Below are 24,560 nucleotides of genomic sequence, written 5' to 3' on the forward strand. Positions count from 1 at the left end.
CAAAAAGTACATGTAGCCTACTTACGTAAGGACTACTGCATTAACATATTTTAATTACTTGTACTTAGGTTACTCTTTACTTCCCCACAACACTCTGGTAGCCATATTATACATTTGATTCAACTGGAAATATTCACCATCATTATAAATGTTTTCACATCAATAATAAACATTTACACCAAATCAGGAATTATTATAAATGATTACTATTAAGATTGAATTTAAAAAAAACCCGCAAACAAGTGATGCTTACTTATCAATCAATTGACGATTTTTCAGAAGTTGACCATTTCGCATCGTCACTTTTACTGTGGATTTATTAAGGTTTTCAATCCTGCAAACTTGTGAACAGTGAACAGCAGAAATAAGTTTAAATGTTGCATTAAGGCACACAAGATTTAGGATTATTATAGTAGCCTAAGCAGTGATTGATTAAGATACAAGGGACAACTCGAAATTATGTTTTTATCACCACTTACTTGTTTTGAGGTAATCTTGAATGACAAATGAATAAATCAGCCATTGCAATGTTTCATGTAGAAATCATAACCCTGTGGGGCATACATATTTGATCCCCTCACATTCTCCATTGTAACTAATCATTAAAAAAACAATCCTCCATTAGGAATCACAAAGGAACACTTACTAATTATATGAAAATTCATAATTATTACAATCAGTCCCTATATATGCTATAGATGATCCCCAATCAAAATTCAGTGTAAGCTACTTTGTAGGAAAGTAGAAGCAATGATAGACAAATAAAAAAAGAACTGCAGTGCATAGCAGGAGGTTACAGCGTCCCCTGCTGGCTGAAGCAGGTATTAAAAGCTTACAGCACCTGGGATTCCCAGGCGGTCTCCCATCCAAGTACTAACCAGGCCAGTTTTGAAAGAGGGAAGTTAATCTTCACGGAATCGGTTTGTTCAATGTGTTTATCAGACGTTTGAACGTTCAGTTTGCCCGCAAGTCGTGAAACAAGTCTTAAAAACAAGCTGCAAGTCTTTAGTTAACTCCCAGCGTCAAAGTATTGCTGAATCTAGTAAGATTAAGTGTAAGTCTATCCATAGGCCCACACGTTTGAGTAGAAAAGTAATAAAATCAACTAGGTCATAGTCACTTGCTCTAATTTTGGCGAGGTGTTACTTTAAACCTAAGTATGTATAAATAACCCTTTAACAACCTGTTCATTCGCTTACGGCCATACCACCCTGAACACGCCCGATCTCGTCCGATCTCGGAAGCTAAGCAGGGTCGGGCCTGGTTAGTACTTGGATGGGAGACCGCCTGGGAATACCAGGTGCTGTAAGCTTTTAATACCTCCTTTAGCCAGAAGAGGGCGCTGTTGCCTCACTAGTGGAGAAAGGACTGAGAGAAACAGGCCAGTGGAAAATGAAACATGATTTTATTTGGCAGTCTGTCCTCTTTTTTTTTGTTGCAATTTTCATCAATGTTTTCAGTGAGTATTAATACATATTACGCTCTCTGGAGGCTGTTTTCAAAGTTCAGTTTTACATTCAAAAAGTACATGTAGCCTACTTACGTAAGGACTACTGCATTAACATATTTTAATTACTTGTACTTAGGTTACTCTTTACTTCCCCACAACACTCTGGTAGCCATATTATACATTTGATTCAACTGGAAATATTCACCATCATTATAAATGTTTTCACATCAATAATAAACATTTACACCAAATCAGGAATTATTATAAATGATTACTATTAAGATTGAATTTAAAAAAAACCCGCAAACAAGTGATGCTTACTTATCAATCAATTGACGATTTTTCAGAAGTTGACCATTTCGCATCGTCACTTTTACTGTGGATTTATTAAGGTTTTCAATCCTGCAAACTTGTGAACAGTGAACAGCAGAAATAAGTTTAAATGTTGCATTAAGGCACACAAGATTTAGGATTATTATAGTAGCCTAAGCAGTGATTGATTAAGATACAAGGGACAACTCGAAATTATGTTTTTATCACCACTTACTTGTTTTGAGGTAATCTTGAATGACAAATGAATAAATCAGCCATTGCAATGTTTCATGTAGAAATCATAACCCTGTGGGGCATACATATTTGATCCCCTCACATTCTCCATTGTAACTAATCATTAAAAAAACAATCCTCCATTAGGAATCACAAAGGAACACTTACTAATTATATGAAAATTCATAATTATTACAATCAGTCCCTATATATGCTATAGATGATCCCCAATCAAAATTCAGTGTAAGCTACTTTGTAGGAAAGTAGAAGCAATGATAGACAAATAAAAAAAGAACTGCAGTGCATAGCAGGAGGTTACAGCGTCCCCTGCTGGCTGAAGCAGGTATTAAAAGCTTACAGCACCTGGGATTCCCAGGCGGTCTCCCATCCAAGTACTAACCAGGCCAGTTTTGAAAGAGGGAAGTTAATCTTCACGGAATCGGTTTGTTCAATGTGTTTATCAGACGTTTGAACGTTCAGTTTGCCCGCAAGTCGTGAAACAAGTCTTAAAAACAAGCTGCAAGTCTTTAGTTAACTCCCAGCGTCAAAGTATTGCTGAATCTAGTAAGATTAAGTGTAAGTCTATCCATAGGCCCACACGTTTGAGTAGAAAAGTAATAAAATCAACTAGGTCATAGTCACTTGCTCTAATTTTGGCGAGGTGTTACTTTAAACCTAAGTATGTATAAATAACCCTTTAACAACCTGTTCATTCGCTTACGGCCATACCACCCTGAACATGCCCGATCTCGTCCGATCTCGGAAGCTAAGCAGGGTCGGGCCTGGTTAGTACTTGGATGGGAGACCGCCTGGGAATACCAGGTGCTGTAAGCTTTTAATACCTCCTTTAGCCAGAAGAGGGCGCTGTTGCCTCACTAGTGGAGAAAGGACTGAGAGAAACAGGCCAGTGGAAAATGAAACATGATTTTATTTGGCAGTCTGTCCTCTTTTTTTTTGTTGCAATTTTCATCAATGTTTTCAGTGAGTATTAATACATATTACGCTCTCTGGAGGCTGTTTTCAAAGTTCAGTTTTACATTCAAAAAGTACATGTAGCCTACTTACGTAAGGACTACTGCATTAACATATTTTAATTACTTGTACTTAGGTTACTCTTTACTTCCCCACAACACTCTGGTAGCCATATTATACATTTGATTCAACTGGAAATATTCACCATCATTATAAATGTTTTCACATCAATAATAAACATTTACACCAAATCAGGAATTATTATAAATGATTACTATTAAGATTGAATTTAAAAAAAACCCGCAAACAAGTGATGCTTACTTATCAATCAATTGACGATTTTTCAGAAGTTGACCATTTCGCATCGTCACTTTTACTGTGGATTTATTAAGGTTTTCAATCCTGCAAATTTGTGAACAGTGAACAGCAGAAATAAGTTTAAATGTTGCATTAAGGCACACAAGATTTAGGATTATTATAGTAGCCTAAGCAGTGATTGATTAAGATACAAGGGACAACTCGAAATTATGTTTTTATCACCACTTACTTGTTTTGAGGTAATCTTGAATGACAAATGAATAAATCAGCCATTGCAATGTTTCATGTAGAAATCATAACCCTGTGGGGCATACATATTTGATCCCCTCACATTCTCCATTGTAACTAATCATTAAAAAAACAATCCTCCATTAGGAATCACAAAGGAACACTTACTAATTATATGAAAATTCATAATTATTACAATCAGTCCCTATATATGCTATAGATGATCCCCAATCAAAATTCAGTGTAAGCTACTTTGTAGGAAAGTAGAAGCAATGATAGACAAATAAAAAAAGAACTGCAGTGCATAGCAGGAGGTTACAGCGTCCCCTGCTGGCTGAAGCAGGTATTAAAAGCTTACAGCACCTGGGATTCCCAGGCGGTCTCCCATCCAAGTACTAACCAGGCCAGTTTTGAAAGAGGGAAGTTAATCTTCACGGAATCGGTTTGTTCAATGTGTTTATCAGACGTTTGAACGTTCAGTTTGCCCGCAAGTCGTGAAACAAGTCTTAAAAACAAGCTGCAAGTCTTTAGTTAACTCCCAGCGTCAAAGTATTGCTGAATCTAGTAAGATTAAGTGTAAGTCTATCCATAGGCCCACACGTTTGAGTAGAAAAGTAATAAAATCAACTAGGTCATAGTCACTTGCTCTAATTTTGGCGAGGTGTTACTTTAAACCTAAGTATGTATAAATAACCCTTTAACAACCTGTTCATTCGCTTACGGCCATACCACCCTGAACACGCCCGATCTCGTCCGATCTCGGAAGCTAAGCAGGGTCGGGCCTGGTTAGTACTTGGATGGGAGACCGCCTGGGAATACCAGGTGCTGTAAGCTTTTAATACCTCCTTTAGCCAGAAGAGGGCGCTGTTGCCTCACTAGTGGAGAAAGGACTGAGAGAAACAGGCCAGTGGAAAATGAAACATGATTTTATTTGGCAGTCTGTCCTCTTTTTTTTTGTTGCAATTTTCATCAATGTTTTCAGTGAGTATTAATACATATTACGCTCTCTGGAGGCTGTTTTCAAAGTTCAGTTTTACATTCAAAAAGTACATGTAGCCTACTTACGTAAGGACTACTGCATTAACATATTTTAATTACTTGTACTTAGGTTACTCTTTACTTCCCCACAACACTCTGGTAGCCATATTATACATTTGATTCAACTGGAAATATTCACCATCATTATAAATGTTTTCACATCAATAATAAACATTTACACCAAATCAGGAATTATTATAAATGATTACTATTAAGATTGAATTTAAAAAAAACCTGCAAACAAGTGATGCTTACTTATCAATCAATTGACGATTTTTCAGAAGTTGACCATTTCGCATCGTCACTTTTACTGTGGATTTATTAAGGTTTTCAATCCTGCAAACTTGTGAACAGTGAACAGCAGAAATAAGTTTAAATGTTGCATTAAGGCACACAAGATTTAGGATTATTATAGTAGCCTAAGCAGTGATTGATTAAGATACAAGGGACAACTCGAAATTATGTTTTTATCACCACTTACTTGTTTTGAGGTAATCTTGAATGACAAATGAATAAATCAGCCATTGCAATGTTTCATGTAGAAATCATAACCCTGTGGGGCATACATATTTGATCCCCTCACATTCTCCATTGTAACTAATCATTAAAAAAACAATCCTCCATTAGGAATCACAAAGGAACACTTACTAATTATATGAAAATTCATAATTATTACAATCAGTCCCTATATATGCTATAGATGATCCCCAATCAAAATTCAGTGTAAGCTACTTTGTAGGAAAGTAGAAGCAATGATAGACAAATAAAAAAAGAACTGCAGTGCATAGCAGGAGGTTACAGCGTCCCCTGCTGGCTGAAGCAGGTATTAAAAGCTTACAGCACCTGGGATTCCCAGGCGGTCTCCCATCCAAGTACTAACCAGGCCAGTTTTGAAAGAGGGAAGTTAATCTTCACGGAATCGGTTTGTTCAATGTGTTTATCAGACGTTTGAACGTTCAGTTTGCCCGCAAGTCGTGAAACAAGTCTTAAAAACAAGCTGCAAGTCTTTAGTTAACTCCCAGCGTCAAAGTATTGCTGAATCTAGTAAGATTAAGTGTAAGTCTATCCATAGGCCCACACGTTTGAGTAGAAAAGTAATAAAATCAACTAGGTCATAGTCACTTGCTCTAATTTTGGCGAGGTGTTACTTTAAACCTAAGTATGTATAAATAACCCTTTAACAACCTGTTCATTCGCTTACGGCCATACCACCCTGAACACGCCCGATCTCGTCCGATCTCGGAAGCTAAGCAGGGTCGGGCCTGGTTAGTACTTGGATGGGAGACCGCCTGGGAATACCAGGTGCTGTAAGCTTTTAATACCTCCTTTAGCCAGAAGAGGGCGCTGTTGCCTCACTAGTGGAGAAAGGACTGAGAGAAACAGGCCAGTGGAAAATGAAACATGATTTTATTTGGCAGTCTGTCCTCTTTTTTTTTGTTGCAATTTTCATCAATGTTTTCAGTGAGTATTAATACATATTACGCTCTCTGGAGGCTGTTTTCAAAGTTCAGTTTTACATTCAAAAAGTACATGTAGCCTACTTACGTAAGGACTACTGCATTAACATATTTTAATTACTTGTACTTAGGTTACTCTTTACTTCCCCACAACACTCTGGTAGCCATATTATACATTTGATTCAACTGGAAATATTCACCATCATTATAAATGTTTTCACATCAATAATAAACATTTACACCAAATCAGGAATTATTATAAATGATTACTATTAAGATTGAATTTAAAAAAAACCTGCAAACAAGTGATGCTTACTTATCAATCAATTGACGATTTTTCAGAAGTTGACCATTTCGCATCGTCACTTTTACTGTGGATTTATTAAGGTTTTCAATCCTGCAAACTTGTGAACAGTGAACAGCAGAAATAAGTTTAAATGTTGCATTAAGGCACACAAGATTTAGGATTATTATAGTAGCCTAAGCAGTGATTGATTAAGATACAAGGGACAACTCGAAATTATGTTTTTATCACCACTTACTTGTTTTGAGGTAATCTTGAATGACAAATGAATAAATCAGCCATTGCAATGTTTCATGTAGAAATCATAACCCTGTGGGGCATACATATTTGATCCCCTCACATTCTCCATTGTAACTAATCATTAAAAAAACAATCCTCCATTAGGAATCACAAAGGAACACTTACTAATTATATGAAAATTCATAATTATTACAATCAGTCCCTATATATGCTATAGATGATCCCCAATCAAAATTCAGTGTAAGCTACTTTGTAGGAAAGTAGAAGCAATGATAGACAAATAAAAAAAGAACTGCAGTGCATAGCAGGAGGTTACAGCGTCCCCTGCTGGCTGAAGCAGGTATTAAAAGCTTACAGCACCTGGGATTCCCAGGCGGTCTCCCATCCAAGTACTAACCAGGCCAGTTTTGAAAGAGGGAAGTTAATCTTCACGGAATCGGTTTGTTCAATGTGTTTATCAGACGTTTGAACGTTCAGTTTGCCCGCAAGTCGTGAAACAAGTCTTAAAAACAAGCTGCAAGTCTTTAGTTAACTCCCAGCGTCAAAGTATTGCTGAATCTAGTAAGATTAAGTGTAAGTCTATCCATAGGCCCACACGTTTGAGTAGAAAAGTAATAAAATCAACTAGGTCATAGTCACTTGCTCTAATTTTGGCGAGGTGTTACTTTAAACCTAAGTATGTATAAATAACCCTTTAACAACCTGTTCATTCGCTTACGGCCATACCACCCTGAACACGCCCGATCTCGTCCGATCTCGGAAGCTAAGCAGGGTCGGGCCTGGTTAGTACTTGGATGGGAGACCGCCTGGGAATACCAGGTGCTGTAAGCTTTTAATACCTCCTTTAGCCAGAAGAGGGCGCTGTTGCCTCACTAGTGGAGAAAGGACTGAGAGAAACAGGCCAGTGGAAAATGAAACATGATTTTATTTGGCAGTCTGTCCTCTTTTTTTTTGTTGCAATTTTCATCAATGTTTTCAGTGAGTATTAATACATATTACGCTCTCTGGAGGCTGTTTTCAAAGTTCAGTTTTACATTCAAAAAGTACATGTAGCCTACTTACGTAAGGACTACTGCATTAACATATTTTAATTACTTGTACTTAGGTTACTCTTTACTTCCCCACAACACTCTGGTAGCCATATTATACATTTGATTCAACTGGAAATATTCACCATCATTATAAATGTTTTCACATCAATAATAAACATTTACACCAAATCAGGAATTATTATAAATGATTACTATTAAGATTGAATTTAAAAAAAACCTGCAAACAAGTGATGCTTACTTATCAATCAATTGACGATTTTTCAGAAGTTGACCATTTCGCATCGTCACTTTTACTGTGGATTTATTAAGGTTTTCAATCCTGCAAACTTGTGAACAGTGAACAGCAGAAATAAGTTTAAATGTTGCATTAAGGCACACAAGATTTAGGATTATTATAGTAGCCTAAGCAGTGATTGATTAAGATACAAGGGACAACTCGAAATTATGTTTTTATCACCACTTACTTGTTTTGAGGTAATCTTGAATGACAAATGAATAAATCAGCCATTGCAATGTTTCATGTAGAAATCATAACCCTGTGGGGCATACATATTTGATCCCCTCACATTCTCCATTGTAACTAATCATTAAAAAAACAATCCTCCATTAGGAATCACAAAGGAACACTTACTAATTATATGAAAATTCATAATTATTACAATCAGTCCCTATATATGCTATAGATGATCCCCAATCAAAATTCAGTGTAAGCTACTTTGTAGGAAAGTAGAAGCAATGATAGACAAATAAAAAAAGAACTGCAGTGCATAGCAGGAGGTTACAGCGTCCCCTGCTGGCTGAAGCAGGTATTAAAAGCTTACAGCACCTGGGATTCCCAGGCGGTCTCCCATCCAAGTACTAACCAGGCCAGTTTTGAAAGAGGGAAGTTAATCTTCACGGAATCGGTTTGTTCAATGTGTTTATCAGACGTTTGAACGTTCAGTTTGCCCGCAAGTCGTGAAACAAGTCTTAAAAACAAGCTGCAAGTCTTTAGTTAACTCCCAGCGTCAAAGTATTGCTGAATCTAGTAAGATTAAGTGTAAGTCTATCCATAGGCCCACACGTTTGAGTAGAAAAGTTATAAAATCAACTAGGTCATAGTCACTTGCTCTAATTTTGGCGAGGTGTTACTTTAAACCTAAGTATGTATAAATAACCCTTTAACAACCTGTTCATTCGCTTACGGCCATACCACCCTGAACACGCCCGATCTCGTCCGATCTCGGAAGCTAAGCAGGGTCGGGCCTGGTTAGTACTTGGATGGGAGACCGCCTGGGAATACCAGGTGCTGTAAGCTTTTAATACCTCCTTTAGCCAGAAGAGGGCGCTGTTGCCTCACTAGTGGAGAAAGGACTGAGAGAAACAGGCCAGTGGAAAATGAAACATGATTTTATTTGGCAGTCTGTCCTCTTTTTTTTTGTTGCAATTTTCATCAATGTTTTCAGTGAGTATTAATACATATTACGCTCTCTGGAGGCTGTTTTCAAAGTTCAGTTTTACATTCAAAAAGTACATGTAGCCTACTTACGTAAGGACTACTGCATTAACATATTTTAATTACTTGTACTTAGGTTACTCTTTACTTCCCCACAACACTCTGGTAGCCATATTATACATTTGATTCAACTGGAAATATTCACCATCATTATAAATGTTTTCACATCAATAATAAACATTTACACCAAATCAGGAATTATTATAAATGATTACTATTAAGATTGAATTTAAAAAAAACCTGCAAACAAGTGATGCTTACTTATCAATCAATTGACGATTTTTCAGAAGTTGACCATTTCGCATCGTCACTTTTACTGTGGATTTATTAAGGTTTTCAATCCTGCAAACTTGTGAACAGTGAACAGCAGAAATAAGTTTAAATGTTGCATTAAGGCACACAAGATTTAGGATTATTATAGTAGCCTAAGCAGTGATTGATTAAGATACAAGGGACAACTCGAAATTATGTTTTTATCACCACTTACTTGTTTTGAGGTAATCTTGAATGACAAATGAATAAATCAGCCATTGCAATGTTTCATGTAGAAATCATAACCCTGTGGGGCATACATATTTGATCCCCTCACATTCTCCATTGTAACTAATCATTAAAAAAACAATCCTCCATTAGGAATCACAAAGGAACACTTACTAATTATATGAAAATTCATAATTATTACAATCAGTCCCTATATATGCTATAGATGATCCCCAATCAAAATTCAGTGTAAGCTACTTTGTAGGAAAGTAGAAGCAATGATAGACAAATAAAAAAAGAACTGCAGTGCATAGCAGGAGGTTACAGCGTCCCCTGCTGGCTGAAGCAGGTATTAAAAGCTTACAGCACCTGGGATTCCCAGGCGGTCTCCCATCCAAGTACTAACCAGGCCAGTTTTGAAAGAGGGAAGTTAATCTTCACGGAATCGGTTTGTTCAATGTGTTTATCAGACGTTTGAACGTTCAGTTTGCCCGCAAGTCGTGAAACAAGTCTTAAAAACAAGCTGCAAGTCTTTAGTTAACTCCCAGCGTCAAAGTATTGCTGAATCTAGTAAGATTAAGTGTAAGTCTATCCATAGGCCCACACGTTTGAGTAGAAAAGTAATAAAATCAACTAGGTCATAGTCACTTGCTCTAATTTTGGCGAGGTGTTACTTTAAACCTAAGTATGTATAAATAACCCTTTAACAACCTGTTCATTCGCTTACGGCCATACCACCCTGAACACGCCCGATCTCGTCCGATCTCGGAAGCTAAGCAGGGTCGGGCCTGGTTAGTACTTGGATGGGAGACCGCCTGGGAATACCAGGTGCTGTAAGCTTTTAATACCTCCTTTAGCCAGAAGAGGGCGCTGTTGCCTCACTAGTGGAGAAAGGACTGAGAGAAACAGGCCAGTGGAAAATGAAACATGATTTTATTTGGCAGTCTGTCCTCTTTTTTTTTGTTGCAATTTTCATCAATGTTTTCAGTGAGTATTAATACATATTACGCTCTCTGGAGGCTGTTTTCAAAGTTCAGTTTTACATTCAAAAAGTACATGTAGCCTACTTACGTAAGGACTACTGCATTAACATATTTTAATTACTTGTACTTAGGTTACTCTTTACTTCCCCACAACACTCTGGTAGCCATATTATACATTTGATTCAACTGGAAATATTCACCATCATTATAAATGTTTTCACATCAATAATAAACATTTACACCAAATCAGGAATTATTATAAATGATTACTATTAAGATTGAATTTAAAAAAAACCTGCAAACAAGTGATGCTTACTTATCAATCAATTGACGATTTTTCAGAAGTTGACCATTTCGCATCGTCACTTTTACTGTGGATTTATTAAGGTTTTCAATCCTGCAAACTTGTGAACAGTGAACAGCAGAAATAAGTTTAAATGTTGCATTAAGGCACACAAGATTTAGGATTATTATAGTAGCCTAAGCAGTGATTGATTAAGATACAAGGGACAACTCGAAATTATGTTTTTATCACCACTTACTTGTTTTGAGGTAATCTTGAATGACAAATGAATAAATCAGCCATTGCAATGTTTCATGTAGAAATCATAACCCTGTGGGGCATACATATTTGATCCCCTCACATTCTCCATTGTAACTAATCATTAAAAAAACAATCCTCCATTAGGAATCACAAAGGAACACTTACTAATTATATGAAAATTCATAATTATTACAATCAGTCCCTATATATGCTATAGATGATCCCCAATCAAAATTCAGTGTAAGCTACTTTGTAGGAAAGTAGAAGCAATGATAGACAAATAAAAAAAGAACTGCAGTGCATAGCAGGAGGTTACAGCGTCCCCTGCTGGCTGAAGCAGGTATTAAAAGCTTACAGCACCTGGGATTCCCAGGCGGTCTCCCATCCAAGTACTAACCAGGCCAGTTTTGAAAGAGGGAAGTTAATCTTCACGGAATCGGTTTGTTCAATGTGTTTATCAGACGTTTGAACGTTCAGTTTGCCCGCAAGTCGTGAAACAAGTCTTAAAAACAAGCTGCAAGTCTTTAGTTAACTCCCAGCGTCAAAGTATTGCTGAATCTAGTAAGATTAAGTGTAAGTCTATCCATAGGCCCACACGTTTGAGTAGAAAAGTTATAAAATCAACTAGGTCATAGTCACTTGCTCTAATTTTGGCGAGGTGTTACTTTAAACCTAAGTATGTATAAATAACCCTTTAACAACCTGTTCATTGGCTTACGGCCATACCACCCTGAACACGCCCGATCTCGTCCGATCTCGGAAGCTAAGCAGGGTCGGGCCTGGTTAGTACTTGGATGGGAGACCGCCTGGGAATACCAGGTGCTGTAAGCTTTTAATACCTCCTTTAGCCAGAAGAGGGCGCTGTTGCCTCACTAGTGGAGAAAGGACTGAGAGAAACAGGCCAGTGGAAAATGAAACATGATTTTATTTGGCAGTCTGTCCTCTTTTTTGTTGTTGCAATTTTCATCAATGTTTTCAGTGAGTATTAATACATATTACGCTCTCTGGAGGCTGTTTTCAAAGTTCAGTTTTACATTCAAAAAGTACATGTAGCCTACTTACGTAAGGACTACTGCATTAACATATTTTAATTACTTGTACTTAGGTTACTCTTTACTTCCCCACAACACTCTGGTAGCCATATTATACATTTGATTCAACTGGAAATATTCACCATCATTATAAATGTTTTCACATCAATAATAAACATTTACACCAAATCAGGAATTATTATAAATGATTACTATTAAGATTGAATTTAAAAAAAACCTGCAAACAAGTGATGCTTACTTATCAATCAATTGACGATTTTTCAGAAGTTGACCATTTCGCATCGTCACTTTTACTGTGGATTTATTAAGGTTTTCAATCCTGCAAACTTGTGAACAGTGAACAGCAGAAATAAGTTTAAATGTTGCATTAAGGCACACAAGATTTAGGATTATTATAGTAGCCTAAGCAGTGATTGATTAAGATACAAGGGACAACTCGAAATTATGTTTTTATCACCACTTACTTGTTTTGAGGTAATCTTGAATGACAAATGAATAAATCAGCCATTGCAATGTTTCATGTAGAAATCATAACCCTGTGGGGCATACATATTTGATCCCCTCACATTCTCCATTGTAACTAATCATTAAAAAAACAATCCTCCATTAGGAATCACAAAGGAACACTTACTAATTATATGAAAATTCATAATTATTACAATCAGTCCCTATATATGCTATAGATGATCCCCAATCAAAATTCAGTGTAAGCTACTTTGTAGGAAAGTAGAAGCAATGATAGACAAATAAAAAAAGAACTGCAGTGCATAGCAGGAGGTTACAGCGTGCCCTGCTGGCTGAAGCAGGTATTAAAAGCTTACAGCACCTGGTATTCCCAGGCGGTCTCCCATCCAAGTACTAACCAGGCCAGTTTTGAAAGAGGGAAGTTAATCTTCACGGAATCGGTTTGTTCAATGTGTTTATCAGACGTTTGAACGTTCAGTTTGCCCGCAAGTCGTGAAACAAGTCTTAAAAACAAGCTGCAAGTCTTTAGTTAACTCCCAGCGTCAAAGTATTGCTGAATCTAGTAAGATTAAGTGTAAGTCTATCCATAGGCCCACACGTTTGAGTAGAAAAGTAATAAAATCAACTAGGTCATAGTCACTTGCTCTAATTTTGGCGAGGTGTTACTTTAAACCTAAGTATGTATAAATAACCCTTTAACAACCTGTTCATTCGCTTACGGCCATACCACCCTGAACACGCCCGATCTCGTCCGATCTCGGAAGCTAAGCAGGGTCGGGCCTGGTTAGTACTTGGATGGGAGACCGCCTGGGAATACCAGGTGCTGTAAGCTTTTAATACCTCCTTTAGCCAGAAGAGGGCGCTGTTGCCTCACTAGTGGAGAAAGGACTGAGAGAAACAGGCCAGTGGAAAATGAAACATGATTTTATTTGGCAGTCTGTCCTCTTTTTTTTTGTTGCAATTTTCATCAATGTTTTCAGTGAGTATTAATACATATTACGCTCTCTGGAGGCTGTTTTCAAAGTTCAGTTTTACATTCAAAAAGTACATGTAGCCTACTTACGTAAGGACTACTGCATTAACATATTTTAATTACTTGTACTTAGGTTACTCTTTACTTCCCCACAACACTCTGGTAGCCATATTATACATTTGATTCAACTGGAAATATTCACCATCATTATAAATGTTTTCACATCAATAATAAACATTTACACCAAATCAGGAATTATTATAAATGATTACTATTAAGATTGAATTTAAAAAAAACCTGCAAACAAGTGATGCTTACTTATCAATCAATTGACGATTTTTCAGAAGTTGACCATTTCGCATCGTCACTTTTACTGTGGATTTATTAAGGTTTTCAATCCTGCAAACTTGTGAACAGTGAACAGCAGAAATAAGTTTAAATGTTGCATTAAGGCACACAAGATTTAGGATTATTATAGTAGCCTAAGCAGTGATTGATTAAGATACAAGGGACAACTCGAAATTATGTTTTTATCACCACTTACTTGTTTTGAGGTAATCTTGAATGACAAATGAATAAATCAGCCATTGCAATGTTTCATGTAGAAATCATAACCCTGTGGGGCATACATATTTGATCCCCTCACATTCTCCATTGTAACTAATCATTAAAAAAACAATCCTCCATTAGGAATCACAAAGGAACACTTACTAATTATATGAAAATTCATAATTATTACAATCAGTCCCTATATATGCTATAGATGATCCCCAATCAAAATTCAGTGTAAGCTACTTTGTAGGAAAGTAGAAGCAATGATAGACAAATAAAAAAAGAACTGCAGTGCATAGCAGGAGGTTACAGCGTCCCCTGCTGGCTGAAGCAGGTATTAAAAGCTTACAGCACCTGGGATTCCCAGGCGGTCTCCCATCCAAGTACTAACCAGGCCAGTTTTGAAAGAGGGAAGTTAATCTTCACGGAATCGGTTTGTTCAATGTGTTTATCAGACGTTTGAACGTTCAGTTTGCCCGCAAGTCGTGAAACAAGTCTTAAAAACAAGCTGCAAGTCTTTAGTTAACTCCCAGCGTCAAAGTATTGCTGAATCTAGTAAGATTAAGTGTAAGTCTATCCATAGGCCCACACGTTTGAGTAGAAAAGTTATAAAATCAACTAGGTCATAGTCACTTGCTCTAATTTTGGCGAGGTGTTACTTTAAACCTAAGTATGTATAAATAACCCTTTAACAACCTGTTCATTGGCTTACGGCCATACCACCCTGAACACGCCCGATCTCGTCCGATCTCGGAAGCTAAGCAGGGTCGGGCCTGGTTAGTACTTGGATGGGAGACCGCCTGGGAATACCAGGTGCTGTAAGCTTTTAATACCTCCTTTAGCCAGAAGAGGGCGCTGTTGCCTCACTAGTGGAGAAAGGACTGAGAGAAACAGGCCAGTGGAAAATGAAACATGATTTTATTTGGCAGTCTGTCCTCTTTTTTGTTGTTGCAATTTTCATCAATGTTTTCAGTGAGTATTAATACATATTACGCTCTCTGGAGGCTGTTTTCAAAGTTCAGTTTTACATTCAAAAAGTACATGTAGCCTACTTACGTAAGGACTACTGCATTAACATATTTTAATTACTTGTACTTAGGTTACTCTTTACTTCCCCACAACACTCTGGTAGCCATATTATACATTTGATTCAACTGGAAATATTCACCATCATTATAAATGTTTTCACATCAATAATAAACATTTACACCAAATCAGGAATTATTATAAATGATTACTATTAAGATTGAATTTAAAAAAAACCTGCAAACAAGTGATGCTTACTTATCAATCAATTGACGATTTTTCAGAAGTTGACCATTTCGCATCGTCACTTTTACTGTGGATTTATTAAGGTTTTCAATCCTGCAAACTTGTGAACAGTGAACAGCAGAAATAAGTTTAAATGTTGCATTAAGGCACACAAGATTTAGGATTATTATAGTAGCCTAAGCAGTGATTGATTAAGATACAAGGGACAACTCGAAATTATGTTTTTATCACCACTTACTTGTTTTGAGGTAATCTTGAATGACAAATGAATAAATCAGCCATTGCAATGTTTCATGTAGAAATCATAACCCTGTGGGGCATACATATTTGATCCCCTCACATTCTCCATTGTAACTAATCATTAAAAAAACAATCCTCCATTAGGAATCACAAAGGAACACTTACTAATTATATGAAAATTCATAATTATTACAATCAGTCCCTATATATGCTATAGATGATCCCCAATCAAAATTCAGTGTAAGCTACTTTGTAGGAAAGTAGAAGCAATGATAGACAAATAAAAAAAGAACTGCAGTGCATAGCAGGAGGTTACAGCGTGCCCTGCTGGCTGAAGCAGGTATTAAAAGCTTACAGCACCTGGTATTCCCAGGCGGTCTCCCATCCAAGTACTAACCAGGCCAGTTTTGAAAGAGGGAAGTTAATCTTCACGGAATCGGTTTGTTCAATGTGTTTATCAGACGTTTGAACGTTCAGTTTGCCCGCAAGTCGTGAAACAAGTCTTAAAAACAAGCTGCAAGTCTTTAGTTAACTCCCAGCGTCAAAGTATTGCTGAATCTAGTAAGATTAAGTGTAAGTCTATCCATAGGCCCACACGTTTGAGTAGAAAAGTAATAAAATCAACTAGGTCATAGTCACTTGCTCTAATTTTGGCGAGGTGTTACTTTAAACCTAAGTATGTATAAATAACCCTTTAACAACCTGTTCATTCGCTTACGGCCATACCACCCTGAACACGCCCGATCTCGTCCGATCTCGGAAGCTAAGCAGGGTCGGGCCTGGTTAGTACTTGGATGGGAGACCGCCTGGGAATACCAGGTGCTGTAAGCTTTTAATACCTCCTTTAGCCAGAAGAGGGCGCTGTTGCCTCACTAGTGGAGAAAGGACTGAGAGAAACAGGCCAGTGGAAAATGAAACATGATTTTATTTGGCAGTCTGTCCTCTTTTTTTTTGTTGCAATTTTCATCAATGTTTTCAGTGAGTATTAATACATATTACGCTCTCTGGAGGCTGTTTTCAAAGTTCAGTTTTACATTCAAAAAGTACATGTAGCCTACTTACGTAAGGACTACTGCATTAACATATTTTAATTACTTGTACTTAGGTTACTCTTTACTTCCCCACAACACTCTGGTAGCCATATTATACATTTGATTCAACTGGAAATATTCACCATCATTATAAATGTTTTCACATCAATAATAAACATTTACACCAAATCAGGAATTATTATAAATGATTACTATTAAGATTGAATTTAAAAAAAACCTGCAAACAAGTGATGCTTACTTATCAATCAATTGACGATTTTTCAGAAGTTGACCATTTCGCATCGTCACTTTTACTGTGGATTTATTAAGGTTTTCAATCCTGCAAACTTGTGAACAGTGAACAGCAGAAATAAGTTTAAATGTTGCATTAAGGCACACAAGATTTAGGATTATTATAGTAGCCTAAGCAGTGATTGATTAAGATACAAGGGACAACTCGAAATTATGTTTTTATCACCACTTACTTGTTTTGAGGTAATCTTGAATGACAAATGAATAAATCAGCCATTGCAATGTTTCATGTAGAAATCATAACCCTGTGGGGCATACATATTTGATCCCCTCACATTCTCCATTGTAACTAATCATTAAAAAAACAATCCTCCATTAGGAATCACAAAGGAACACTTACTAATTATATGAAAATTCATAATTATTACAATCAGTCCCTATATATGCTATAGATGATCCCCAATCAAAATTCAGTGTAAGCTACTTTGTAGGAAAGTAGAAGCAATGATAGACAAATAAAAAAAGAACTGCAGTGCATAGCAGGAGGTTACAGCGTCCCCTGCTGGCTGAAGCAGGTATTAAAAGCTTACAGCACCTGGGATTCCCAGGCGGTCTCCCATCCAAGTACTAACCAGGCCAGTTTTGAAAGAGGGAAGTTAATCTTCACGGAATCGGTTTGTTCAATGTGTTTATCAGACGTTTGAACGTTCAGTTTGCCCGCAAGTCGTGAAACAAGTCTTAAAAACAAGCTGCAAGTCTTTAGTTAACTCCCAGCGTCAAAGTATTGCTGAATCTAGTAAGATTAAGTGTAAGTCTATCCATAGGCCCACACGTTTGAGTAGAAAAGTTATAAAATCAACTAGGTCATAGTCACTTGCTCTAATTTTGGCGAGGTGTTACTTTAAACCTAAGTATGTATAAATAACCCTTTAACAACCTGTTCATTGGCTTACGGCCATACCACCCTGAACACGCCCGATCTCGTCCGATCTCGGAAGCTAAGCAGGGTCGGGCCTGGTTAGTACTTGGATGGGAGACCGCCTGGGAATACCAGGTGCTGTAAGCTTTTAATACCTCCTTTAGCCAGAAGAGGGCGCTGTTGCCTCACTAGTGGAGAAAGGACTGAGAGAAACAGGCCAGTGGAAAATGAAACATGATTTTATTTGGCAGTCTGTCCTCTTTTTTGTTGTTGCAATTTTCATCAATGTTTTCAGTGAGTATTAATACATATTACGCTCTCTGGAGGCTGTTTTCAAAGTTCAGTTTTACATTCAAAAAGTACATGTAGCCTACTTACGTAAGGACTACTGCATTAACATATTTTAATTACTTGTACTTAGGTTACTCTTTACTTCCCCACAACACTCTGGTAGCCATATTATACATTTGATTCAACTGGAAATATTCACCATCATTATAAATGTTTTCACATCAATAATAAACATTTACACCAAATCAGGAATTATTATAAATGATTACTATTAAGATTGAATTTAAAAAAAACCTGCAAACAAGTGATGCTTACTTATCAATCAATTGACGATTTTTCAGAAGTTGACCATTTCGCATCGTCACTTTTACTGTGGATTTATTAAGGTTTTCAATCCTGCAAACTTGTGAACAGTGAACAGCAGAAATAAGTTTAAATGTTGCATTAAGGCACACAAGATTTAGGATTATTATAGTAGCCTAAGCAGTGATTGATTAAGATACAAGGGACAACTCGAAATTATGTTTTTATCACCACTTACTTGTTTTGAGGTAATCTTGAATGACAAATGAATAAATCAGCCATTGCAATGTTTCATGTAGAAATCATAACCCTGTGGGGCATACATATTTGATCCCCTCACATTCTCCATTGTAACTAATCATTAAAAAAACAATCCTCCATTAGGAATCACAAAGGAACACTTACTAATTATATGAAAATTCATAATTATTACAATCAGTCCCTATATATGCTATAGATGATCCCCAATCAAAATTCAGTGTAAGCTACTTTGTAGGAAAGTAGAAGCAATGATAGACAAATAAAAAAAGAACTGCAGTGCATAGCAGGAGGTTACAGCGTGCCCTGCTGGCTGAAGCAGGTATTAAAAGCTTACAGCACCTGGTATTCCCAGGCGGTCTCCCATCCAAGTACTAACCAGGCCAGTTTTGAAAGAGGGAAGTTAATCTTCACGGAATCGGTTTGTTCAATGTGTTTATCAGACGTTTGAACGTTCAGTTTGCCCGCAAGTCGTGAAACAAGTCTTAAAAACAAGCTGCAAGTCTTTAGTTAACTCCCAGCGTCAAAGTATTGCTGAATCTAGTAAGATTAAGTGTAAGTCTATCCATAGGCCCACACGTTTGAGTAGAAAAGTAATAAAATCAACTAGGTCATAGTCACTTGCTCTAATTTTGGCGAGGTGTTACTTTAAACCTAAGTATGTATAAATAACCCTTTAACAACCTGTTCATTCGCTTACGGCCATACCACCCTGAACACGCCCGATCTCGTCCGATCTCGGAAGCTAAGCAGGGTCGGGCCTGGTTAGTACTTGGATGGGAGACCGCCTGGGAATACCAGGTGCTGTAAGCTTTTAATACCTCCTTTAGCCAGAAGAGGGCGCTGTTGCCTCACTAGTGGAGAAAGGACTGAGAGAAACAGGCCAGTGGAAAATGAAACATGATTTTATTTGGCAGTCTGTCCTCTTTTTTTTTGTTGCAATTTTCATCAATGTTTTCAGTGAGTATTAATACATATTACGCTCTCTGGAGGCTGTTTTCAAAGTTCAGTTTTACATTCAAAAAGTACATGTAGCCTACTTACGTAAGGACTACTGCATTAACATATTTTAATTACTTGTACTTAGGTTACTCTTTACTTCCCCACAACACTCTGGTAGCCATATTATACATTTGATTCAACTGGAAATATTCACCATCATTATAAATGTTTTCACATCAATAATAAACATTTACACCAAATCAGGAATTATTATAAATGATTACTATTAAGATTGAATTTAAAAAAAACCTGCAAACAAGTGATGCTTACTTATCAATCAATTGACGATTTTTCAGAAGTTGACCATTTCGCATCGTCACTTTTACTGTGGATTTATTAAGGTTTTCAATCCTGCAAACTTGTGAACAGTGAACAGCAGAAATAAGTTTAAATGTTGCATTAAGGCACACAAGATTTAGGATTATTATAGTAGCCTAAGCAGTGATTGATTAAGATACAAGGGACAACTCGAAATTATGTTTTTATCACCACTTACTTGTTTTGAGGTAATCTTGAATGACAAATGAATAAATCAGCCATTGCAATGTTTCATGTAGAAATCATAACCCTGTGGGGCATACATATTTGATCCCCTCACATTCTCCATTGTAACTAATCATTAAAAAAACAATCCTCCATTAGGAATCACAAAGGAACACTTACTAATTATATGAAAATTCATAATTATTACAATCAGTCCCTATATATGCTATAGATGATCCCCAATCAAAATTCAGTGTAAGCTACTTTGTAGGAAAGTAGAAGCAATGATAGACAAATAAAAAAAGAACTGCAGTGCATAGCAGGAGGTTACAGCGTCCCCTGCTGGCTGAAGCAGGTATTAAAAGCTTACAGCACCTGGGATTCCCAGGCGGTCTCCCATCCAAGTACTAACCAGGCCAGTTTTGAAAGAGGGAAGTTAATCTTCACGGAATCGGTTTGTTCAATGTGTTTATCAGACGTTTGAACGTTCAGTTTGCCCGCAAGTCGTGAAACAAGTCTTAAAAACAAGCTGCAAGTCTTTAGTTAACTCCCAGCGTCAAAGTATTGCTGAATCTAGTAAGATTAAGTGTAAGTCTATCCATAGGCCCACACGTTTGAGTAGAAAAGTAATAAAATCAACTAGGTCATAGTCACTTGCTCTAATTTTGGCGAGGTGTTACTTTAAACCTAAGTATGTATAAATAACCCTTTAACAACCTGTTCATTCGCTTACGGCCATACCACCCTGAACACGCCCGAACTCGTCCGATCTCGGAAGCTAAGCAGGGTCGGGCCTGGTTAGTACTTGGATGGGAGACCGCCTGGGAATACCAGGTGCTGTAAGCTTTTAATACCTCCTTTAGCCAGAAGAGGGCGCTGTTGCCTCACTAGTGGAGAAAGGACTGAGAGAAACAGGCCAGTGGAAAATGAAACATGATTTTATTTGGCAGTCTGTCCTCTTTTTTTTGTTGCAATTTTCATCAATGTTTTCAGTGAGTATTAATACATATTACGCTCTCTGGAGGCTGTTTTCAAAGTTCAGTTTTACATTCAAAAAGTACATGTAGCCTACTTACGTAAGGACTACTGCATTAACATATTTTAATTACTTGTACTTAGGTTACTCTTTACTTCCCCACAACACTCTGGTAGCCATATTATACATTTGATTCAACTGGAAATATTCACCATCATTATAAATGTTTTCACATCAATAATAAACATTTACACCAAATCAGGAATTATTATAAATGATTACTATTAAGATTGAATTTAAAAAAAACCTGCAAACAAGTGATGCTTACTTATCAATCAATTGACGATTTTTCAGAAGTTGACCATTTCGCATCGTCACTTTTACTGTGGATTTATTAAGGTTTTCAATCCTGCAAACTTGTGAACAGTGAACAGCAGAAATAAGTTTAAATGTTGCATTAAGGCACACAAGATTTAGGATTATTATAGTAGCCTAAGCAGTGATTGATTAAGATACAAGGGACAACTCGAAATTATGTTTTTATCACCACTTACTTGTTTTGAGGTAATCTTGAATGACAAATGAATAAATCAGCCATTGCAATGTTTCATGTAGAAATCATAACCCTGTGGGGCATACATATTTGATCCCCTCACATTCTCCATTGTAACTAATCATTAAAAAAACAATCCTCCATTAGGAATCACAAAGGAACACTTACTAATTATATGAAAATTCATAATTATTACAATCAGTCCCTATATATGCTATAGATGATCCCCAATCAAAATTCAGTGTAAGCTACTTTGTAGGAAAGTAGAAGCAATGATAGACAAATAAAAAAAGAACTGCAGTGCATAGCAGGAGGTTACAGCGTGCCCTGCTGGCTGAAGCAGGTATTAAAAGCTTACAGCACCTGGTATTCCCAGGCGGTCTCCCATCCAAGTACTAACCAGGCCAGTTTTGAAAGAGGGAAGTTAATCTTCACGGAATCGGTTTGTTCAATGTGTTTATCAGACGTTTGAACGTTCAGTTTGCCCGCAAGTCGTGAAACAAGTCTTAAAAACAAGCTGCAAGTCTTTAGTTAACTCCCAGCGTCAAAGTATTGCTGAATCTAGTAAGATTAAGTGTAAGTCTATCCATAGGCCCACACGTTTGAGTAGAAAAGTAATAAAATCAACTAGGTCATAGTCACTTGCTCTAATTTTGGCGAGGTGTTACTTTAAACCTAAGTATGTATAAATAACCCTTTAACAACCTGTTCATTGGCTTACGGCCATACCACCCTGAACACGCCCGATCTCGTCCGATCTCAGAAGCTAAGCAGGGTCGGGCCTGGTTAGTACTTGGATGGGAGACCGCCTGGGAATACCAGGTGCTGTAAGCTTTTAATACCTCCTTTAGCCAGAAGAGGGCGCTGTTGCCTCACTAGTGGAGAAAGGACTGAGAGAAACAGGCCAGTGGAAAATGAAACATGATTTTATTTGGCAGTCTGTCCTCTTTTTTTTTGTTGCAATTTTCATCAATGTTTTCAGTGAGTATTAATACATATTACGCTCTCTGGAGGCTGTTTTCAAAGTTCAGTTTTACATTCAAAAAGTACATGTAGCCTACTTACGTAAGGACTACTGCATTAACATATTTTAATTACTTGTACTTAGGTTACTCTTTACTTCCCCACAACACTCTGGTAGCCATATTATACATTTGATTCAACTGGAAATATTCACCATCATTATAAATGTTTTCACATCAATAATAAACATTTACACCAAATCAGGAATTATTATAAATGATTACTATTAAGATTGAATTTAAAAAAAAACCTGCAAACAAGTGATGCTTACTTATCAATCAATATTTTTTCAGAATCAATTGACGATATTTCAAAAGTTGACCATTTTGCATCGTCACTTTTACTGTGGATTTATTAAGGTTTTCAATACTGCAAACTTGTGAACAGTGAACAGCAGAAATAAGTTTAAATGTTGCATTAAGGCACACAAGATTTAGGATTATTATAGTAGCCTAAGCAGTGATTGATGAAGATATAAGGGACAACTCGAAATTATGTTTTTATCACCACTTACTTGTTTTGAGGTAATCTTGAATGACAAATGAATAAATCAGCCATTGCAATGTTTCATGTAGAAATCATAACCCTGTGGGGCATACATATTTGATCCCCTCACATTCTCCATTGTAACTAATCATTAAAAAAAACAATCCTCCATTAGGAATCACAAAGGAACACTTACTAATTATATGAAAATTCATAATTATTACAATCAGTCCCTATATATGCTATAGATGATCCCCAATCAAAATTCAGTGTAAGCTACTTTGTAGGAAAGTAGAAGCAATGATAGACAAATAAAAAAAGAACTGCAGTGCATAGCAGGAGGTTACAGCGCCCCCTGCTGGCTGAAGCAGGTATTAAAAGCTTACAGCACCTGGGATTCCCAGGCGGTCTCCCATCCAAGTACTAACCAGGCCAGTTTTGAAAGAGGGAAGTTAATCTTCACGGAATCGGTTTGTTCAATGTGTTTATCAGACGTTTGAACGTTCAGTTTGCCCGCAAGTCGTGAAACAAGTCTTAAAAACAAGCTGCAAGTCTTTAGTTAACTCCCAGCGTCAAAGTATTGCTGAATCTAGTAAGATTAAGTGTAAGTCTATCCATAGGCCCACACGTTTGAGTAGAAAAGTAATAAAATAAACTAGGTCATAGTCACTTGCTCTAATTTTGGCGAGGTGTTACTTTAAACCTAAGTATGTATAAATAACCCTTTAACAACCTGTTTAATCGCTTACGGCCATACCACCCTGAACACGCCCGATCTCGTCCGATCTCAGAAGCTAAGCAGGGTCGGGCCTGGTTAGTACTTGGATGGGAGACCGCCTGGGAATACCAGGTGCTGTAAGCTTTTAATACCTCCTTTAGCCAGAAGAGGGCGCTGTTGCCTCACTAGTGGAGAAAGGACTGAGAGAAACAGGCCAGTGGAAAATGAAACATGATTTTATTTGGCAGTCTGTCCTCTTTTTTTTTTGTTGTTGCAATTTTCATCAATGTTTTCAGTGAGTATTAATACATATTACGCTCTCTGGAGGCTGTTTTCAAAGTTCAGTTTTACATTCAAAAAGTACATGTAGCCTACTTACGTAAGGACTACTGCATTAACATATTTTAATTACTTGTACTTAGGTTACTCTTTACTTCCCCACAACACTCTGGTAGCCATATTATACATTTGATTCAACTGGAAATATTCACCATCATTATAAATGTTTTCACATCAATAATAAACATTTACACCAAATCAGGAATTATTATAAATGATTACTATTAAGATTGAATTTAAAAAAAACCTGCAAACAAGTGATGCT

The 24,560-nt window shown here is 37.0% G+C and overlaps 16 non-coding genes across 16 annotated transcripts; all 16 read left to right on the plus strand.

The window, feature by feature from the left end:
* Positions 1-1,193: 1,193 nt before the first annotated feature.
* Positions 1,194-1,312, plus strand: LOC136182198 (5S ribosomal RNA). Its single transcript, XR_010668516.1, has one exon. It is a non-coding gene; the product is annotated as a 5S ribosomal RNA (ribosomal RNA).
* A 1,399-nt stretch (positions 1,313-2,711) lies between these two features.
* Positions 2,712-2,830, plus strand: LOC136181406 (5S ribosomal RNA). The gene has a single exon (XR_010667754.1). It is a non-coding gene; the product is annotated as a 5S ribosomal RNA (ribosomal RNA).
* A 1,399-nt stretch (positions 2,831-4,229) lies between these two features.
* Positions 4,230-4,348, plus strand: LOC136182199 (5S ribosomal RNA). The gene has a single exon (XR_010668517.1). It is a non-coding gene; the product is annotated as a 5S ribosomal RNA (ribosomal RNA).
* Positions 4,349-5,747: 1,399 nt separating this feature from the next.
* Positions 5,748-5,866, plus strand: LOC136182200 (5S ribosomal RNA). Its single transcript, XR_010668518.1, has one exon. It is a non-coding gene; the product is annotated as a 5S ribosomal RNA (ribosomal RNA).
* A 1,399-nt stretch (positions 5,867-7,265) lies between these two features.
* On the plus strand, positions 7,266-7,384 carry LOC136182201 (5S ribosomal RNA). The gene has a single exon (XR_010668519.1). It is a non-coding gene; the product is annotated as a 5S ribosomal RNA (ribosomal RNA).
* A 1,399-nt stretch (positions 7,385-8,783) lies between these two features.
* LOC136182202 (5S ribosomal RNA) lies at positions 8,784-8,902 on the plus strand. Its single transcript, XR_010668520.1, has one exon. It is a non-coding gene; the product is annotated as a 5S ribosomal RNA (ribosomal RNA).
* Positions 8,903-10,301: 1,399 nt separating this feature from the next.
* Positions 10,302-10,420, plus strand: LOC136182204 (5S ribosomal RNA). Its single transcript, XR_010668522.1, has one exon. It is a non-coding gene; the product is annotated as a 5S ribosomal RNA (ribosomal RNA).
* Positions 10,421-11,819: 1,399 nt separating this feature from the next.
* LOC136182205 (5S ribosomal RNA) lies at positions 11,820-11,938 on the plus strand. Its single transcript, XR_010668523.1, has one exon. It is a non-coding gene; the product is annotated as a 5S ribosomal RNA (ribosomal RNA).
* Positions 11,939-13,337: 1,399 nt separating this feature from the next.
* LOC136182206 (5S ribosomal RNA) lies at positions 13,338-13,456 on the plus strand. Its single transcript, XR_010668524.1, has one exon. It is a non-coding gene; the product is annotated as a 5S ribosomal RNA (ribosomal RNA).
* Positions 13,457-14,855: 1,399 nt separating this feature from the next.
* LOC136182207 (5S ribosomal RNA) lies at positions 14,856-14,974 on the plus strand. The gene has a single exon (XR_010668525.1). It is a non-coding gene; the product is annotated as a 5S ribosomal RNA (ribosomal RNA).
* A 1,399-nt stretch (positions 14,975-16,373) lies between these two features.
* On the plus strand, positions 16,374-16,492 carry LOC136182208 (5S ribosomal RNA). Its single transcript, XR_010668526.1, has one exon. It is a non-coding gene; the product is annotated as a 5S ribosomal RNA (ribosomal RNA).
* Positions 16,493-17,891: 1,399 nt separating this feature from the next.
* LOC136182209 (5S ribosomal RNA) lies at positions 17,892-18,010 on the plus strand. Its single transcript, XR_010668527.1, has one exon. It is a non-coding gene; the product is annotated as a 5S ribosomal RNA (ribosomal RNA).
* Positions 18,011-19,409: 1,399 nt separating this feature from the next.
* LOC136182210 (5S ribosomal RNA) lies at positions 19,410-19,528 on the plus strand. The gene has a single exon (XR_010668528.1). It is a non-coding gene; the product is annotated as a 5S ribosomal RNA (ribosomal RNA).
* A 1,399-nt stretch (positions 19,529-20,927) lies between these two features.
* On the plus strand, positions 20,928-21,046 carry LOC136181518 (5S ribosomal RNA). Its single transcript, XR_010667865.1, has one exon. It is a non-coding gene; the product is annotated as a 5S ribosomal RNA (ribosomal RNA).
* Positions 21,047-22,444: 1,398 nt separating this feature from the next.
* Positions 22,445-22,563, plus strand: LOC136181660 (5S ribosomal RNA). Its single transcript, XR_010668007.1, has one exon. It is a non-coding gene; the product is annotated as a 5S ribosomal RNA (ribosomal RNA).
* A 1,418-nt stretch (positions 22,564-23,981) lies between these two features.
* On the plus strand, positions 23,982-24,100 carry LOC136181661 (5S ribosomal RNA). The gene has a single exon (XR_010668008.1). It is a non-coding gene; the product is annotated as a 5S ribosomal RNA (ribosomal RNA).
* The last annotated feature ends 460 nt before the right edge of the window (positions 24,101-24,560 follow it).

The sequence above is a fragment of the Labrus bergylta genome, chromosome 13 (assembly GCF_963930695.1).
Source record: "Labrus bergylta chromosome 13, fLabBer1.1, whole genome shotgun sequence".
Taxonomy (NCBI): Eukaryota; Metazoa; Chordata; class Actinopteri; order Labriformes; family Labridae; genus Labrus; species Labrus bergylta.